Raw genomic sequence first — 20,429 nt, forward strand, 5'->3', positions numbered from 1 at the left:
CAAAAACAAGAATCATATCTCTACTTCAAAACCTCTTCAATTACTTCACATAGATTTGTTTGAACCCTCTAGATATGCTAGTTTAAGTGGCAAATTTTATACATTTGTAATTGTAGATGATTATTCTAGATACACATGGGTATTATTCTTAGCTAATAAGGATGATGCCATTGATGCATTTAGAATTTTCTGTAAAAAGGTTCGAAATGAAAAGGGCTATTCTATTACTTGTATTAGAAGTGATCATGGTGGAGAGTTTGAAAATCATGCATTTGAAAATTTTTGTAATGATTTTGGCATTGAGCATCAATTTTCATCACCTAGGACTCTACAACAAAATTGAATTGTTGAGAGAAAGAATAGGTCTATTCAAGAAATATCTAGGACCATGTTAAATGAAAATGCATTGCCAAAATATTTTTGAGCCGAAGCCGTCAACACCGCTTGTTATGTTTTAAATCGAGTGTTGATTAGACCTCATCTCAATAAAACTCCTTATGAGCTTTGGAAAGATATAAAGCCCAACATTAGTTATTTCAAAATTTTTGGATGCAAATGTTTTATTTTAAACACAAAAGATAATCTTGGTAAATTTGATCCAAAATCTGATGTTGGCATCTTTCTCGGGTATTCAAACTCAAGCAAAGCTTATAGAGTTTATGATAAAAGAACTTTAGTTGTAGAAGAATCCATACATGTTACGTTTGATGAATCTAACCCCTCCTCTGTGGAGAAAGGAGTTGTTAATGATGATGCAGATGGAGAGTTACAAGAAGAATCATCAAAAGATAATCAAGAGAATGCACCACAAGAAAATTAAGAGGATAGACAAGAAGAATAAACAAATATGGAGCTGGAGCAACAAAAAGGTATTTCTCAAACACTAACCAAGGAGTGGAGGTATGTTTCCTCTCATCTTAAGGATTTAATTTTAGGTGATCCTTCAAAAGGTATTACAACTAGATCATCACTTAGAAACACATGTGAGCATGCTGCATTTATTTCTCAAATTGAACCAAAATCTTTTGCGAATGTAGAAAATGATGAGTCTTAGATTATGGCAATGCAAGAAGAGTTAAATCAATTTGAGAGAAATAAAGTATGGGAATTGGTTCCTAAACTGGAACATCAATCCATTATAGGTATTAAATGGGTATTTAAAAATAAAATGGATGAATCTGGTGTAGTTATAAGAAATAAATCTAGATTAGTGGCTCAAGGATACAACCAAGAAGAAGGAACCGATTTCGATGAAACCTTTGCACCTGTAGCTAGATTAGAATCCATTAGGATGTTGTTAGCATTTGCATGTTATAAAGATTTTATTTTATTTCAAATGGATGTCAAGAGTGCTTTCCTAAATGGTTATATTATGGAGGAAGTTTATGTGAAACAACCCCATGGTTTCCAAAATGAAGAATTTCCAAATCTTGTTTATAAGTTATCAAAAGCATTGTATGGATTAAAACAAGGACCTAGAGCATAATATAATAGGCTTAAAAATTTCTTGTTGGATAACGGTTTTTTGGTGGGAAAAGCGGATACTACCATTTTTATTAAAAATAAAAATCAAGATATACTTGTTGTTCAAATTTATGTTGATGATATTATTTTTGGTTCTACTAATGAATCTTTGTGCAAAGAATTTTCCTCTTGTATGAGTAAGGAATTTGAGATGAGCATGATGGGAGAATTGAAGTATTTTCTTGGACTTCAAATCAAACAAAACAATGAGGGGATCTTCATCAACCAAGCTAAGTACGTCAAAGACTTGCTCAAGAGATTTGGTATTGATGAATCAAATACCAAGAATACTCCAATGAGTACAACAATCAAACTTGATAAAGATAAAAAAGGTAAAGAGGTTGATATTAAAAAGTATTGAGGTATGATCAAATCCTTACTTTACTTAACCTCAAGTAGACCCGATATCATGTTTAGTGTATGTTTGTGTGCAAGATTTCAATCATGTCCCAAGGAATCTCATTTGCTTGTTGTTAAAAGAATTTTTCATTATTTGAGTGGAACCATAGATATTGGCCTTTGGTATCCTAGAAGAACTCATATATATTTAACTTGTTATTCAGATGCCGATTTTGCCGATCACAAGGTCGATAGGAAAAGTACTAGTGGAACTTGCCATTTTCTTGGTCATTCACTTGTTTCATGGTTTAGTAAGAAACAAAATTCGGTGGCACTCTCAACTACTGAGGCGGAGTATATTGCCGCAGGTAATTGTTGTTCACAAGCACTTTGGATGAAACAAACACTTAGAGACTATGGTATTAATCTTGAAACAAATTCCTATTAAGTGTGATAATACTAGCGCCATAAATCTTTCAAAGAATCTCATTCAGTATTTTAGAACCAAGCATATAGAGATTAGGCATTATTTCTTAAGAGATCATGTACAAAAGGGTGATATTGCATTAGAATCTATCTCTACGGAAAAACAACTTGCCAATATTTTTACAAAACCCCTTTACGAGGAACAATTTTTAAAAATTCGGCATGAACTTGGGATGATGAAATTTTCGCATTAACATCTCTATTTATGTTATTGAATCTATTAAAATTGTTTGCTTGATGATTGTTAATGTTTATGAAGTGTTTGAGCATGTTAGATATATGAGATGTTTGATTTATTAATTTTTGAATGCTTATGTGCTTCATGAATATATGTTTGTTGGATGGATTATTAGTTTGAATTAATCATTTTTTGGATGTTTAAAATCATGAATCATGCATTAAATTGGCTCATGAGATGTTTCGGGATCACAAAATGGTCTTGGAATCGATCAAAAATAGCCGGAGAGCAAAATTTGTGCAGAGGGGCAGCCATGAGGTGGCTAACCGCCTGCCCCAAGCGGCTAGCCGCTTGGGCACTGCCCAAACCCGAGAGCAAGCGGCTAGCCGCTTGGTCACAGGTTGGATTCATTTTTTTTTTTTTTCTTTTTGCTTCTTCTTCTTCCTTTGTTAGTTTTCTACACTTGTTCTCTTTCATTCAAAACCGTGAACAACCCATCCATTTTCACTTCCAATTTCTTCCTTTTTCATCCATTTTCATGCCCAAAATCAACCATTCAAACTAATACCCATGCATTTCATCTTCATTAAACACTTATCCATCATGATTTCTTCACTTGTTCTTCATCATTTCATTCTCATCTCATTCACGCGTGAATAGTATTCTTCATTTTCTTTCTCAAATCTCTTCATCTTTCACTCATTTTCTTGTTAAAATCAATATCCAACTCATTGTTCATCCATTACTCCTTCAATTTTCACTCTCCAAACAACATTGCATCAACTCTACCCGTTTCTCTCTCTTCATTTTCAAGCTTCCTTTAGCCCTTTTTTAATTCAATCTACATCATAAATTAGTTTCATTCATCTCTAGGTTTGATTTTCTTGCCTCAAACTAATCCATTTCACTCAAATTTTGTTAAATCCGAAATTGCATTTTTAAGCTCTTTTTCTTCCAACAATGGCAGGTGGTGACAAGTCCAAGGGAAAACACGTGGCCAAGAAGTGTAAGGATGATCATGGCGATAACTCGGACTTTATGTTGATTCATTTTCCACGACTCCTACTTCGGAAACGTTTTCTCGAAAATTTCAAGCCAAGGTCGGTCATTACTCCTTATTTTGTCAGAGCAAATCAAGTACCTCGTGAGAGAGGGGTGCATAAAAACATTGTGTGATCTCCTTCTATGCGCTAATCCAAAGATCGTCACTGTCTGCCTAGAAGGATTAGAGAACATTTTGAAGGTTGGGGAAGCGGAAAAGGATACGGACATAGACATTGGAGATGTTAATCAGTATGCCCAGTTGGTTGAAGAGGCTGAGGGATTAGAAAAGATAGAAAATCTACAGTCATGACAACAACGAGATCCATGAGAAGTCAGTAAAGATTCTCGAGACATACTTGTGTGGCCGTATAGTTGGTCCTCAGCTTAGTTTACCGCATGCAGGGAATGAGGAGGAAGATGCACAGGGCCGTAATGTGATAACCAATGGTAAGGTCTTTCACTTGTTTATTTCAGGTTGAAGGGTGGAACAGTCCTTTATCCATGTCGTTGCAGGATATACGGTAGCCAGATTCTTTTCTTAGCATTCATTATGTTACCAAATTTCAATTTGTAGGCACCCCCAAAGACTTTTCAAGTACCATATTTTAGTTAATTAATCAAAGATGCATGTGCGAATCAATAATCATGCTTGTGTGTGCGTGCCTTGAGTTAAAATGCATTGGAATGCTGGAGTGTTTCGGTTGTTATAACGATGAAACTAGCCATTAAATCAGCTTATAATCATTGTAATCATGCAATTTTTTCATGAAGATAATTTAATACTTTAGTAGTGAAATTCATTGAAGTAGCATTCGAACATTATTAGCTTCTTTCCTCTGGAAATTCAACGTACATGAATGATACCCATTACACATATATATATTTTTTTTCCAGCGATTTTTTTTATAAATTACGATTTAGAATATAAGAGTTAAAAATTAACACTTAAAAACTAATATATTTCTTTCACCTATTAAATGCCAACATTATTATTATAAGTATGAACTAAAAAAAAAATTATTAGATGTTATATTATTTTGTTTTTGATTAAATACAATCCTTCTGATACATACTCGAAATAAAAAGATTTGTTGATAGGAATTTATTGGAGCATGCATGATGGAGTGCTCATCTAGTTCAAGATTTTGAACTTTCTTAAAGTTTGAGAAAACTGTTACGCCACACTCATACACCATATGTTGTAACAACTTTTTTGGACTTTTAAGAGAGTCCAAAATCTTGAACTGGATAATTTCTCATATATGATGTTACTTGCAAAAGAATTATTTTTATTTTTATTTTCTAAGTATATTAGTCTTTTTTATTTTGAATGAACCAATTTATGACTGAGGTCCAATCTAAAACGTTACTGAAAAAAAAAATTCCTTTATTAACTATTAAAAAATATCTATTTTTTCCAAAAAAAATTTTAAAAAAAAAACTTCGGGCTTGAAGTAGATCAATCATGTTATAGACTTAGAGATATTTAAGTTTATGGTTCTAAAGTTGAGATAAGAGGTTATGAGTTCTAGCGACGTTGACTAATATTAATAGATTTGGTTTTTTTAAAAAATAAAATCTCAGACTCAATAGATTGTCTTTGCACATTTACAAATACTGAATGTGAAATGCCAAACAGAGCAGGTACTTGGTACTCCCAAAGCAACATTGTGTAGAGCACTTTCATGAGAAGCAATTTATCCACTTTATTTTCTGCTTCTCTTGCCCAAGACGGAGCTGTACAAAATTAATGTTGAAAAGATTTGGGATAATCAACTTCCAGATATGTTTTCTCGTTTTCAAAGTCTAACACGATTGATTCAAAAATTGAAATATATATTTTCAGCTTCTGCGATCAGAAGCTTTCAGCAGCTCCAGCTCCTAGAGATATGCAATTATAGCACAACACATCGAAAAACAAAATGGGTCACTTTCAACTTTCGTTGCTTTATTGACTTCTTGAATTTGTGGAATGTCATTCTTAAAACTTTTGGCAAAAACCATCGTCGTTTAGTATATTATTCATTCATTACAATCAACAAAGCCCTTCCCTTGTTTACATCCTTTGGCCTCAATTACAATTCGCTCCTGTTTATTGTGCTCGCTATTGCGCTGTTTGTTTTGCAGTTTTTGCCATAAACTCTTTTGAACTTTCAATCTTTTAATCTCAACAGCACTTGGCATCCTTTGATCTCCAGCTTGTTATTTAGAATTGCTCTGCTCCCTATCTAATCGTCCTGCTGTTGTCTCTGTTTTGTTCTGTTCTGTACTGATTCTTGTAATTTTCTTTTTCTTTTTAAACTTTTTTCTACCCTAGATTGTTGTAGTCACTTCACTTGTGTCTAATCTCTCAATGTCAGTTTGCTTCCTAACTAGTCAATTGTTCAGTGTTCCACTTCTTGTATCTGAGGTTCTGTTTCTGTGTTATTAGTTGTTCTGTTTCTGTGCTTTTAGCCTTCAGATGTATAACTCCTATTTTAATCTGAATGAATGTAAGTGTGTTTTAGACTTAAAAAGTCTGACAAGCTTCTGCTATGGCAATTATGCCTTCAAATTCCCATCTTTGGAAAGATTAGTTATGGATTGTTGCCCCTGGCCCAGTGTGAAGATTTCTGTCATTCTGTGGAGGAGAATTGAACAAAAACCCAAATTGGACAAAGTAACGTTGAACTGCGTTGATAAAAGCCTAAAGGACATTGGACTTGGGAGTGTGACCTCAATAAGCCATACAAAAGAAGTCTTAAAACAAAAGGTACATATTCGTTAATTGACTAACTATTAATTAAGAGATATTGATTGAAATGTACAATTTCTTCTTCTTTTTTTTCAGTTTGTTTAATTTGTATAATTTTTTATTTTGTCAAACTGTAACAATTTCATTGTTTTAGTTTTGTGTATATATTGGCTTCAGTTTTTATTGATTGTCACTTGAATTTGATATTGTTAATCATTGTATTTTTCCCCCAAGTCGGCATGATATTTGTTGTTGATGAATCAATATTCAAGACCAGAAAAAAAAAAAAAAAAAGCTGCGTTTGCTTTTGGAATTCCTCATTTGGGTCCTCACGTGTTTGCATTACGTGCACCACGTATTCTGACCAAGTCAATGGTCAATTAAGTTCGTATTCTGACCATGTTTGTTCATGGGGTAAAGATCTTCTCTTAGTTTTATTTTCTCTCTCAATCTCTTCTAGTCAAATGAATGGTCAAGATTAAATTTTAAATTTTAATATTGACAATCATCCTAATTCTTTTCACTTTATTTACAATTAAGCTAATTTTTTAACTAGATTTAAAAGAAATAGTTCAATTCATTATATTGTCATGGAGGGTGTGGTTTGTTTTTTGCACTTTATCATATTCTCTTTGCCTTTGTACATCCTTCCAAATACCAAAATAAATCTTAGCTAAATGTTTTACTTTTATTAAAATAATAAAATAACTTTTTTTACCTCTGCATGGTCCCTTCATTGTTGTACATTATTTTCTTATGAATATTGATAATTAGTATAATAATTAGTACAAAATCCACAAGAGACCAGAAATAGTTTGTCTGATCGTGTAATTTTCTTTTGTTTTGTAGTAAATTTTTTTTTTTTATACCCAGTAGTAATGGTGTACTAACTACTAACTGCCATATTAATTGTAGTAAGTATATCATTACTGTTTTTTTTTTTATTGGCATAGCGATCATCTCCATTTTCAAAACACATATATAACAAAACAAATGCAATCACTTATTTTTGTACTTTGTCGTGGATTTGATTAATTGTGCAGAAAATTAGCAATTCGTGCCATAGACAGGTTAAATAAACTTTGATTATGCGTACCAAGTATTTGGTGAAATGCTCGCAAGAAATTAAACACTGTTATACCATTGCTTCGTCTTCCACGTTTAACTTTTCCTCAGAGTGAAGAAATTGAACATTTAAAGATTCACATTTCGGAAACCTTACCAATGATTATTATATGTACATTCAACACAACAGCTTTAATCGAAGCATATTTACGAATATGATGGCTTTAACTTTAATTAACATTAAATTATACATGGTTGAATCAGCATTATTTTTCCTGGATTTTCTTCAATGAGCGGAAAGGAATTTCTCTCCTTGAACTTTTAGCAAACTATTTGTTGATGCGAGATTCTGGTTTTCTGCTCGTCCATGACCAGGATCTCTCCTCAACTAACTTGTCCAAAACTAGGATCTCTTCTCGTAAGACTTCTTCTCCGCAAACTCCTGCGTACACAGAGACAGGTCAGAGTACGCCGGGTGTTTTCCCGGTAAATCCTCCGACGCTCAAGTCAAAAACGTAGACTTTGCCTTTCTGGGAAAAACGGCCACTCATCTTATGGCTCTTTTACGATTTCTTAATGGAAAGCTCTTTTTTCTCAGTTGTAATCTCAAAAAGTCTAACCCTTTTACCTTCGTTGGTTACCTTTTTATAGGCTTCCCTTAAATCCGGGCCTTCCCACAATCCACGTCCATCACCTCCCTAACTCTCGAAAGTGAATGCTCCATTATCGTAGTCCTGGCTAGATGGGTTTCGTGGCTTGATTCTCGGGCAAGAGTGCACGTCTCGCCAACCGTCATTGACCGGGTCTCCCCACATCAACCTCTAGCAGGAATGGCTTTATCCTCCTAGAAGGAGGCCGGCTCCCACTGTGGCCCTGTGGAGGGTACATTCGTGAACGAGTAGAATATTCCTGCTCGTGTTCACCTGCTACCTGACTTCTGCAGAATATACCTATTTGCGGAATCCTGCTACCAGATACCTGCTCATCATGGCTGGTCTTGTCGAAACATATCCTCCAAACACTGGTCCCCCAGTTTCTGGTGTTGGGTAACGTAGTGGACCGACAATAGAAATTTAACAATTCTGGCTCGCGCAGGATAGGAAGAGGCTTTGAGGAGTCGTGTCTCATTTAATTACGGGCGAGGTAATGTGGCAAAAATCTAACCTTCTATTTGAATTTCAAACCGATGGCTATGAAATCCTTGGAATTCGTGCTGTTAAATACTGACAGCCCAAGAGTTTGTTCCTTATTTGGGAACCCAAAACTCCAAATTGGAAACTTGTCTTTTATCCCTCTTCTACCTCTCCGGCAACTGAGTCATTCCTCTCCCTCGGCGTAAAAACTACCGTCCTTGTCTCTATTCGGCTGGGCCACAATTGCAGGTACTATTTCTATTTCTTCGATCTTGGATAGTTTTAGAAAATTTCTTTTCTCTTTGTTTTGCTTGGGTAGTATTTGGTGATATTGCTCTGGTCATAGTTTAGAAAATGTCAAAAGGCAAAGAGACGGTAGTTGAGATTGATGACGACGAGTTAGACTTCTTGCCTAGTTTGCTCGTTGATTCTGCCTTTGACCCCGGGATCCCTTTAGAACCCATTAGATTTAGTGTTGGGACTAGTGCCAGGAGGATGTCTCCCCAAATAACGTCCTTAACCGGCAATAGCGGCGACGGGGGATCTTCTAGTTCGGAAGACACCTTGAGTGTGGACCAGGGAGAAGATTCTGGTGAAATGTCTTCACCAGGAACATCGCGACTAGATAGGAAGAGCAAAATAGGGGGTAGGGCTCTATCGGAGCATTATGCTATTGATTTCATCACGTGCACAACCACAGTAGACGAACTCGATGACCTTCGGGCTAGGTATGACATTCCTGATGATATACTCCTTAGAATCTCAGGAAAAAAAGACACTCCCAGCCGACCTCCTCGGGGGTACGTTACTCTATTTCTGGAAAGCTTTAAGCTCGGGATGAGGTGCCCCCTACAATCCTACTTTGCCTGAATACTTAATGGGTTGAACTTAGCTCCTGGTCAACTTAACTCCAACGGGTATAGGGTACTTTCTGGTCTGTTCATTTTGTGGGATAGATGCTGCCAGAGCGAGCCTACCATTGATGAGGTAAAGCACTTGTAGCAGCTAAAGAGCAGCCCCAAAGATGCCGGCTAGTATTACTTCATGTCAAGTACCAAGACTAGGAAATCCATAACTGATCTTCCAACTGGTAGTTGTGGGAATTGGAAGAAAAATTCTTTTTTGCTGAGGGTCCTTGGGGTCAAGTTGCACAGATAGACGCGAAGAACTATCACATCCCACCCCGTTTCATGGTCCCAGGTTGCCTGCTCGCTTTAGATGTCTTGTATTCCTAGTTGTTCTCATTTTGTTGATTTATCTCTAACCCAATATCTGCTCGTACTGCAGGTTATTGGGGTATGCACTACCGGCTCAAGCCTGAACCGCTTAAGGAGGTCAAGGCTGTGTTAGCCAATTCCTGCTCGGGCCGAGAGTTACTAACTACTTACAACTTCTTCGAGTCTCGTCTGGTGCACACTGATCTTAAGATGGAGGATGTTGTGATCGGGGCTTTGACTCGGAAGCGTCTTCGAGCTCATACTACTAAGCACGACCAGAATAAGGACACTCCCTCTGCGAAACGGGTGAACATCGCGGAGCAAGTCCCCCCTTGAGGACTCTACCACCTCCTCCTACCAAAGCCGGCGAAAGCAATGGGACATCCATTGATCCCAATTCTCCTCCTCCACCAGCAGGGTCGAAACTTCGTTTGCCCGACAATCGACCTAAGCATCTGGTCCCATATATTAGTGAGTTTTCTAGGCTCGTTAGCAAAAAGGACTTAGAAGACTTTGACGGCAGCACTCTGGGCGAGCTGGTGGGGGCCATGCAGTATAGTACTTTTTCACGTCCGCTACATGGCCATTTACTCTAAGGTGATGGTCGGCCGCTATGACCGAAAGATGAAAGAAGAGGTTCAGTCGGCCAAAAACAAAGCTGATGCCGCTGAGAAGAAAGCTGGAGATCTCAACCTTAAGAATCTGAAGTTGATAGAGTAGGAGTCTCTTGCGCAGGCAAAGGCAATCACTCTCGAGGAGGAGCTGACTAGGGTCAAGGAGGACCTGCAGAGACAAAAGGCTACTTACAAGGCTCAGCTCGAATCTCTTAAAGATTCCCACCAGGTTCAGGTTGAAAACCTAGAGAAGGTAGCTGATAACCAATATGACCAAGGGCTTCGACATTCTTATCGCTGCATTATGGCTGTCTTAGGGAAGCAACATCCTGATCTGAAGATGGATGAGCTTACTGCTGGTGTTGCTCAATATATGGACGGGGAGGCAGCAAAAGAGGATGTCGAAGAGTTGGAGCCAAATGCAATTGAAGAGGGAAACTCTCATCCTCGTGCAGTCCCTGCTGATGTTGCTGAGGCAAGTACCCCCCGGGTGCAATTGGTGAGACCCCCCTGCACCTGAGGTGGACCAGCCAACAGAGACTGCCCAGCTTACTGACCTGCCATCCTCTTGAATGTATCTTGTGTTGTAGTTGCTTTTTAAGAACATTGTATGTTCTTATTTACTTTCTTTGCCTCGAGCTCTTGGCAAATTATTTTATTTTTTGTTCGTTTATATTGTGGTCGAGTAAGTGCCGAAAAGTTCAGCTTCCCGCTGCCTTACATTTGAAAGTCTGCTCGTCTTCGCTTGGTCGAGCCGGTCCTGGCATGCTTGGCTTCTGGTCTCGCCATAAATAGGCTTTAAGATTTAGCATTTGCATGCCTTAGAAATTTTTACAACATTTGAGAGTCTACTCGCCTTCGCTTGGTCAAGCAGATCCTGGCACACTTGGCTTCTGGTCTCACCATAAAACATGCTTTGAGACTTAGCCTTTGCATGCCTTAGAAATTTTTACAACGTTTGAGAGTCTGCTCGCCTTCGGTTGATCGAGCAGATCTTGGCACGTTTAGCCTCTGGTCTCGCCATAAAACAGGCTTTGATACTTAGCCTTTGCATGCCTTAGAAATTTTTACAACGTTTGAGAGTCTGCTCGCCTTCACTTGGTCGAGCAGATCCTAGCACGCTTGACTTCTAGTCTCACCATAAAACAGGCTTTGAGACTTAGCATTTGCATGCCTTAGAGATTTTTACAACATTTGAGAGTTTTCTTGCCTTCGCTTGGTCGAGCAGATCCTGGCACGCTTGGCTTGTAGTCTCGCCATAAAACAGGCTTTGAGACTTAGCCTTTGCATGCCTTAGAGATTTTTACACCATTACAAGTGACTGAAATTCCTCAACATTTTATTAATTGCTGAACTCAACTTACATGAGATTGATTTAATCATAAAATGCATAACAACGAGAACAAATAGAAATAACATTAAAGCATGATTAGGTCTTACTGGAAATATTTCTTGAGGCGCGTTGTGTTCCAAGGGCGTTTCACCTCATGGCCATCCGCGCGAATAAGCTTGTAGGCTCCGGGTCCAGCTACCTGCTTGACCCTATATGGCCCCTCCTAGTTTGGTTCAAGTACTCTTTATATTGAGTCTTTCATGTTCTGGTTCACCCTCCTTAGCACCCAATCGTCGACCTTGAACTGTCGTATACACATTTTCTAGTTGTAATATCGAGCAACTCTCTGCTGGTTAACGGCTGATCGCTTTGATGCTTGCTCTCTCTTCTCGGACAGTAAATCCAGATTGAAGCATATCTGGTCGCTATTTTCCTGCTTATCGAAGTGATTTGTCTAGTGCGTGGTCACCCCTATCTCCACAAGTACAACAACTTCATGTCCGAAGGCCAAAGCGAACAGAGTTTCACCGGTTGCTGTTTTGTGGGTTGTCCTGTATGCCCATAATACTCCTGGTAGCTCATCAACCCATGCACCATTCTTTGCTCCAAGCCTAGTTTTCAGAAGCCTCTTTATTATCTTGTTAGCTGCTTCTACTTGCTCGTTAGACTGTGGATGAGCAGGCGAGCAATACTTCAGCTCTATCCCAAGGTTTTAGCAGAAATTCCTAAAGTTATGGTTGTCAAACTGCCTGCCATTGTTTGTTATCAAGGCACAAGGGATCTCGTACCGACAGACCAGGTTTCTCCATATGAAGTCGGTCGTCTTTTTCTCTATGATCCTGCTGAGGGCTTCTACCTCTATCTATTTCGTGAAGTAGTCTATCGCTACTATTGTATGTGTTGCTACCTCTCATCCCTTTAGTAGCAGTCTAATTAAATCAATTCCCCATTGAGCAAATGGCCATGGCGAGGCCATAGAAGCGAGCTTCTCGAGTGGTTGGGTAGAGAAATTTGCAAAACTCTAGCAACTCACGCAGCTCCTGGTTTTCTCCTGCGCATCTTGGTGCATCGTTGGCCAGAAATATCCCTGCCTTAGAGCCTTGTGGGTGAGGGATCTCGCGCCAGAATGGTTTCCACAAACTCCTTCATGTACTTCTCTTAGTACATAATCTGCGTCATCCTCATACAAGCACCGAATGAACGGTAAAGTATATCCTTGCCGATATAACACCCCATCAATCATTGTGTACCTCGATGCTTGGGCTCTGATCTTTCGAGCTCGTAGCTTATCTAGTGGTAATACCCCATCTCTGATGTACGAGATTATCGGGTCCATCCACGAGCATACCTGTTCAATCCGCATCACCTCCAACTTCTGCTCGATGATAGGGCTGGACTTCACCTCTAAAGGGACTGACTTAGGCATTTTCAGATCTGCTACCGCTCCCATCCTGGCTAGAATATCTGCCCGACTATTCTCCTCCCTTGGGATTTGTATCACCTTAACTGCTTCAAACTTGCTAATCATCTGCTTGACTTTCTTCAAGTACTGTTCTATTTTCCCATCTCTAGGCTGAAACCTTTCACTGTCATGATTTACAACTAGTTGGGAATCAGTTCAGATTTTCACCCTATCCGCTTTCACTGCCTTAGCCAATTCCAAGTCCGCTATTAGAGCTTCGTATTCTGCCTGGTTATTTGTGGCTGTGAATTTCAACCTTACAGCATAAGAGATCTCCTCCCTTTCTAAGCCTTTCAAAACAATCTATACTCCAGACCCCTACTCCCTTGAGGATCCATCCACCGACACCTGCCATACTCGATCTTCGTTGTTGGCTGTAGCAGCATCCAGCTGATCGAAACCTACTTCAGGCTCTGCGAATTCTGCCACGAAATCGGCCATTGCCTGGGCCTTTATTGCTGCTCGGGGTTTATAAATTATGTCGAACTCGCTCAACTGTATAGCCCACTTCACTAGCCGACCAGAAGCATCCGGTTTGTAGAGAGTCTGTCGTAACGGTTGGTTTGTTATTACCGACACGGGGAATGCTTGAAAGTACAGCATCAGCTTCTGAGCAGCAACCACAAGAGCAAGTGCACATTTCTGTAACGGTGGATATATAGTCTCGGCATCGAGTAGGGCCTTGCTTGTGTAATATATCAAATATTGAACCCCTTCTTCCTCCCTCACTAGAACAGAACTCGTGGCATTATCTGATACCGCCATATATAGGAACGACACGTCCCTTTCCCGCGGTATAGACAACAAACGTGCTTGCTGTAAATATTACTTCAAATTTTGGAAGGCTTCTTCATATTCAAGGGTCCATTCTGTTTTCTTTCTCTTCCTTATTACTTGAAAAAATGCTTGGCACTTATCTGTTGCCTTGGATATGAACCGACTCAACGCCGCCAACCTCCCCGTAAGGCTCTGTATCTCCTTCAGGTTACGAGGAAATCTCATCTGCACAATTGCCTGGATCTTCTCGGGATTCGCCTCGATTCCCCGATGACTCACCATGAACTCGAGGAATTTGCCCGACTCGACCCCAACGGCACACTTCTTCGGGTTGAGCTTCATCTTGTACTTCCTCAAGAGTCCAAACGTCTCTTCGAGGTGCTCGACATGTTCCTTTGGGTTTCTTAATTTAATTATCATGTCGTCCACATACACCTCCATTGTTCTCCCAATCAGCGACTTAAAGATTTTGTTCACCAACATTTGGTATGTGGCACCCGCATTTTTAAGACCGAATGACATTACCCTGTAACAGAACAAACCCTGGTTAGTGATAAATGTTGTGCTCTCCTCATCCTACTCGAACATCGGGATTTGGTTATATCCCGAAAATGCATCCATGAAGCTAAGCAGGCCATGCCTGGCTGTTGAGTCAACCAGCTGGTCGATCTTAGGTAGGGGAAAGCTATTTTTCGAGCATGCCTTATTGAGGTCTGTGAAATCTACACACATCCTCCATTTACTGTTAGCCTTCTTTATTAGCACTACATTCGATATCCACTCGGGGTAGTTAACTTCCCGAATGAACCCTGCCTTCAACAGCTTCTCCACCTTGCCATTTATAGCCTCATATCTCTCTTGGTTGAAGCACCTTCTTTTTTGCCTTACCGTCAGAGCACCCTTCCTTATTGCCAACTTATGGCAAACGACCTCAGGGTCGATTCCCGGCATGTCTTCATGTGTCGCAGGTAATGCACCAGCTTCCACTTCTGCTCTTTTTTAAGCCTCGACCCGATTCATATTGTTTTTCCTGAATCATCTCGTTCCAAGCTTACTATTTCCAGCTCCTCCACAGGCTCTGTCTACTATTCTTGGCTCCCATTCGAGTATCAAGTGACTAATCTGTATTACTTCCCTTGCTGCTGTGGAGTAACAGCTTTGGGCAATTCTCTGGTCTCCTCGTACCACACCGACCACTCTATTCACCCGGTACTTGAGAGCTAGATAATGGTTGAAAATTACTGCTTTGCTAATCCTAAAAAATGGACAGGCTAGAATCATCTGGTAAGGACCCTCTTCATCGATAACCACAAAATCCAGGATAAAAGTCTTTTCTGTCGGGGAGCTGCCAATTGTGATGGGCAGTTCGACCATGCCTAGAGAAACCAACTTTCCTCCTCCAAATCCCTTCAAAGAGGTATTAGTATGCTCTAACCTCAGGTCTGGTATTCCCATCTCCTCCAAAGTTGACTTGAACAAAACATCGACCGAGCTTCCCGTATCTATCAGAATCCGGTCAAACTTCTTACTAGCAGCGGTAGCCTTGATGACTAAGGCATCCTCATGTGGATAGAAGATCCCTTCTTCATCCTCATCTGTCCACATGATCAGAATTTGCCTGATTCTCGCTCACTTGGCTGCTGGGGTGTTGAAGAATACTTCCTTGCTAGTCATGGAATACCTAGCGTAGTTCTTTCTCAATCTATTAGAATCTTCGACCAATATTGGGCCCCCAGCAATTACTCTTACCATAGGCTGCTCGTTGCTCCTGTTCCTATCATTCTGCTTCCCTTCACATAGCGAGGCCACCATTGAGAAGGTCCTATCCACAAACTCGTCCATGTATCAATTTCTTACCAAATCTTCAACCTGAGTCTTGAGATCTCTGCATTCAGTTGTGGTATGGCCGTGGTGCCATGGAACTTGCAATAACGTCCCCTATTTCTCCTGCTGGGTAGCTTTGTTATTAGAGTAAGGAGGTATAGTAATCCCCATTCCTTTATGGCCTCATACACCTCGTCTAGGGGCATCTTCAAGGAAGTATACTGCCCATAGTCTTGGCTCTGGTCGATCATGTGTACTGCCCTTTCTCTGTTGCCGCCGTTCTGAACTGGAGAGGGTAGCGGTGCTTTTGGTCTGCTTCCTTTACCATCGTGTGGGTGTGGATGAGGATGACCATATGTCGGATCATGCCTTCTCCATGAATCTCTGGCTGGTGAACGAGGAGGTTGCGCCCTGCTGCGCTAATATTGGGGTGGCCTCTGATGAGGCTGGTAAGAGGTGACTCGGCCTCCTACACCATTGCCTGAGGCATGATGGTCCTTCCTCTTAATCGGCCCACTTCCTGGTAGAGCTCTCTTCTCTTTCCTCCTCAACCCTTCCAGCTGATCTGTCTTAATATGTGTTGCCTTTTCCTCTTTAATCTCTATATCCCTCTTGGCCTACTCGTAAGCAGCTAAATATGTTTGAATAGCAGGATTCCTTAAATTGTACCACAGCCGTCCTATCTTCACCCCTTCTTTCAATCCTCTTAATGCTTGAGGATGGTTGAAAGCTCCCAAATCTAGGACAGCACGATGGAACCTTTTGATGAATTCTCGAAAGGTTTCCTCCTCTCTATACTTCATGCTCGTCAGCTTCATCATATCATCTTTAGGTGCCTTTGCCTCACAAAATTGCTCTACAAATTCCTGGCACATCTGCTCGAAGGATTTAACACTCCTTCGAGGAAGCTTCAGGTACCACTCACGTGCTCTTCCCTTTAGGGACAGCAGGAACACCCTGCATCTTTGAGCTTAGGATAATCCTTGCACCCCAATTATATCGTTAAAGCACTGTATGTGCACCAACGGATCGGTTCGCCCCGAGTATCTAAGGTCTGGGAGGCAAAAATCCCTCGGAATGACTGCCCTCATGATTTCTGTCGAGACCGAGGATTCTCCGTCCAGCATTATCCTCCAACCTGGTGCTCTACTTCGTCCTTGCATGTCATCTATTACCTGCGCTAATCTGCGCACTTCTTCTTCCAGCTGTACGACACGACTAGGGTTACATGCTGTAACCTGATCTCGCTCCTGTTCAACATCATGCAGGTATTGCCGGAGTTCTCTTTCCTCTGCATTTGCCACCCTGTCATCGTTATCAAAGATCTGTCTTCCCGGGGATTGATCTTCTCCTCTATGGCTTTCACCCCGTAGAAATGAGTTACCCCCCTCACCACTAAATCTTCTAGTAGTCTGATCTCTCATCATATTGTTGTGCCCTGGTGTCACTCCGCCACTTCTCACCCCCTCCTCTTGATCTCCCCTTCGTTCACTTTTCAGCTTGTGTAGGATGGTTGTCAGGGTCTTCATCTGTTTCTCCATCTGTTCCATCTGCTTATACATTGTTTTTTCCCGTGCTTCGTTGGCTATCTCTCTAAACGTCATGGACTCGTTAAGCCTCGGGTCACCTCCTTGTGCACTGCCTCCTCCTACATCCATTGTTCCCTCACTTCTTTTCCTCTTCTTCTCTCTAATAACAGAAGCTTTTTGCTCAGCTCCCCACAGACGGTGCCAAAATATTGATGCGAGATTCTAGTTTTCTGCTCGTCCACGACCAAGACCTCTCCTCGTAAGACTTCTTCTCCGCAAACTCCTACGTACACAGAGATAGATCAAAGCATGCCGAGTGTTTTCCCGGCGTAAACTCTCCAACGTTCAAGTCAGAAATGTAGGCTTTGCCTTTCTAGGAAAAACGGCCACAAATCGTATGACTCTTTTACGATTTCTTAATGGAAAGCTCTTTTTTTTCAGTTGTAATCTTAAAAAGTCTAACCCTTTTACCTTCGTTGGTTACTTTTTTATAGGCTTCCCTTGAATCCGGACCTTCCCACAATCCACGTCCATCACCTCCCCAACTCTCGGAAGTGGATTCTCCATTATCGTAGTCCTGGCTAGATGGGCTTCGTGCCTTGATTCTCGGGTAGGAGTGTACGTCTCGCCAACCGTCATTGACTGGGTCTCCCCACCTCAACCTCTAGCAGGAATGGCTTTATCCTCCTAGTAGGAGGCCGACTCCCACTGTGGCCCCGTGGAGGGTACATTTGTGAACGAGCAAAATATTCCTGCTCGTGTTCTCCTACTACCTGACTTCTGCAGAATATACTTGTTTGCGGAATTCTGCTACCAGATACCTGCTCATCATGGCTAGTCTTGTCGAAACATATCCCCCAAACACTATTATTCTCCTCTGTAGATTTTAATATTTAATTTTACTTTTTAACCACTCAAGTATTCAGGATTTTAGGCACCAACTCACATCACAAATATTCTGTTCTGTATTTCAACATTTATAATCTTTGGGCAATTATGTGGAGATGACAAAAGACATCGAGGACTGGACCAACTTCAGTCACACAATTTATTCCATTCTTTTATCTTTTAGTTAATTATTCTTTGCTTCACATCTAAATTTAGCCAAGGAACTTTGGCTTTTCAGCAGAGCACTTAAAAAAAAAATGGGTCGCTTTTAACTTTTGTTCTCATCCTTGAATGATGTTCATTGCCTGCCACAGTAAAAAGGTTAAAGAAGAATTGTACGTCATGTATCTTCACTTTAACAAAGCTTATTAAGTGTGGATAGTTTATTCCTTCATTGACTTTGTTGTAATTGTCGAATGTCATTATTAATTAAAACATTGGCAAACAATTAATTTTCTCCAGCCTTTCCTCCATTTTGAAAATCATTTAATATCAGTCATTAATTCTTTGCAGTCACTCTCAATCAACAAAACCCTTTGCTTTATTTATACATCCTGTAATTTCAAAGACACTTTGCTTCTTTAAGTTGATAGACATTCACAAATATTGAATGTGAAACGCCAAAAGACATAAAATGAATGAACCACGCCGCAGGTTAATTTTAGTCTCATTAAATTTTTTTTCTTTTTTTTTCATTTAGTTTTGACAAAAAGGAATTCAGATAGAATCAAATGTTTGAAACTTAGATGAAGACTGTTCAAAGTTGGAATGATTCGAATTATTAATTCAAATTGAGTGAAATATATTGTTAGTAAGTTCTTCCTAAAGATATTTGATATAGAGACTAATTTTCAATTGACTGAAGATTGTCCATCAAAATATTGCAGAACATTTTGTTAATTATATAAACTTACAATATAATGGCAAATATCAACATGTAGTCTTAACAACGACAAAGTGGTTACGATTACAAACACGAATTTTTCATTTTGAACCAAATTAATTATAAAAATGAATGCATAGGCTGATAGGCTCTTTAGCACTTGGAATTCGTCATTTGGGTCCTCACGTGTTAGCATCACTTATACGGAGCAAGTCAAACGTCAGTTAATTTCGTTATACAAAGAGGGCGCGAGAAAGAGCTGGATTCTGTTTTATGGGGGCCAACTTAACTTGTGAGAGAAATTGTGGTTGGTTTAATTTCTTCTCAAGTTTTGTACTTTATAGAGTGATATACATCTTCTAACCTTGAATTGGATAATCAGAAATGGAGTTAGTTTGATTCTTGGATGGAAAGTAGGTCACATCGTGAGTGAACCAACAAAACTCTTATGTTGTGATTGTTCTTCACTGATCTATTTGATTGCTTTCTATTATTGAATTAGAGTTTATACAACCTATGCTCATTCTTGAGTGCAAGTTTTTGGTCTTGGGGTTTCCATTTGTGTGTATGATCAATTGAAACCCAACAGTGGTATTTATGTTAGAGCGGTGTATATCATCAAAATTTTTCAACAAAAAAATATAAAAATATAAATTTCACTCTTATTAATTAATGAGCACGAAGACTCAATTTATACAAGTATTTAGAATATGGAAAAGGAAACGATACAATTAGCATAATTTGAGAATAATGATTGATTATCAAAGATTGAGTCAATCAATCTTTCTTAATAACTAATTAAGATAGAGACAATTAATCATTTGATTAATTGTTTTGACTCCATCAATATTGCTTGATTCTTATCATATCAAGCATTGGATGAAATGCCCAAAAGACATGAAAGACCATCCTCTTCTACTACCGGTTTATATCCTATTATTTTATTGAGGTACTATAATTTTAAAGTTGCAGTTGCTGTAACTATAAAATAAAAGTTAATAGTATGTGGTAAAATATAATTTCTAAGTAATAATTTTAACAAAAATAATAAATATGTTAAACATTTCTCATCATAGAAGTGGTTGATCAAATCAACTTAACTTCTAAACTACAAAACTAGTGTTTGACAGACAAGGCCATAGTCTTATTCCTATATAGACCTTTTTTTAATATTTTGATTTGGTTAAAATCAAACATAAATGGTTCATTGATTAGCAATTCATGCAGCTGTGTTGATCAGTTGACCAAACAGAGTTTCCACATCCTCCCCCGCGTATAAATATTACAGATATATACAAAGCTTGTTGACTAAGAAATGCTTGCAAGAAATCGACCCACAATACAAACACGGTTTTAGCATATTAGCCTGCTTCATCTTCCACGCTTACTTTTCCTTAGA

The sequence above is a fragment of the Citrus sinensis genome, chromosome 5 (assembly GCF_022201045.2).
Source record: "Citrus sinensis cultivar Valencia sweet orange chromosome 5, DVS_A1.0, whole genome shotgun sequence".
In the NCBI taxonomy this organism is placed as follows: Eukaryota; Viridiplantae; Streptophyta; class Magnoliopsida; order Sapindales; family Rutaceae; genus Citrus; species Citrus sinensis.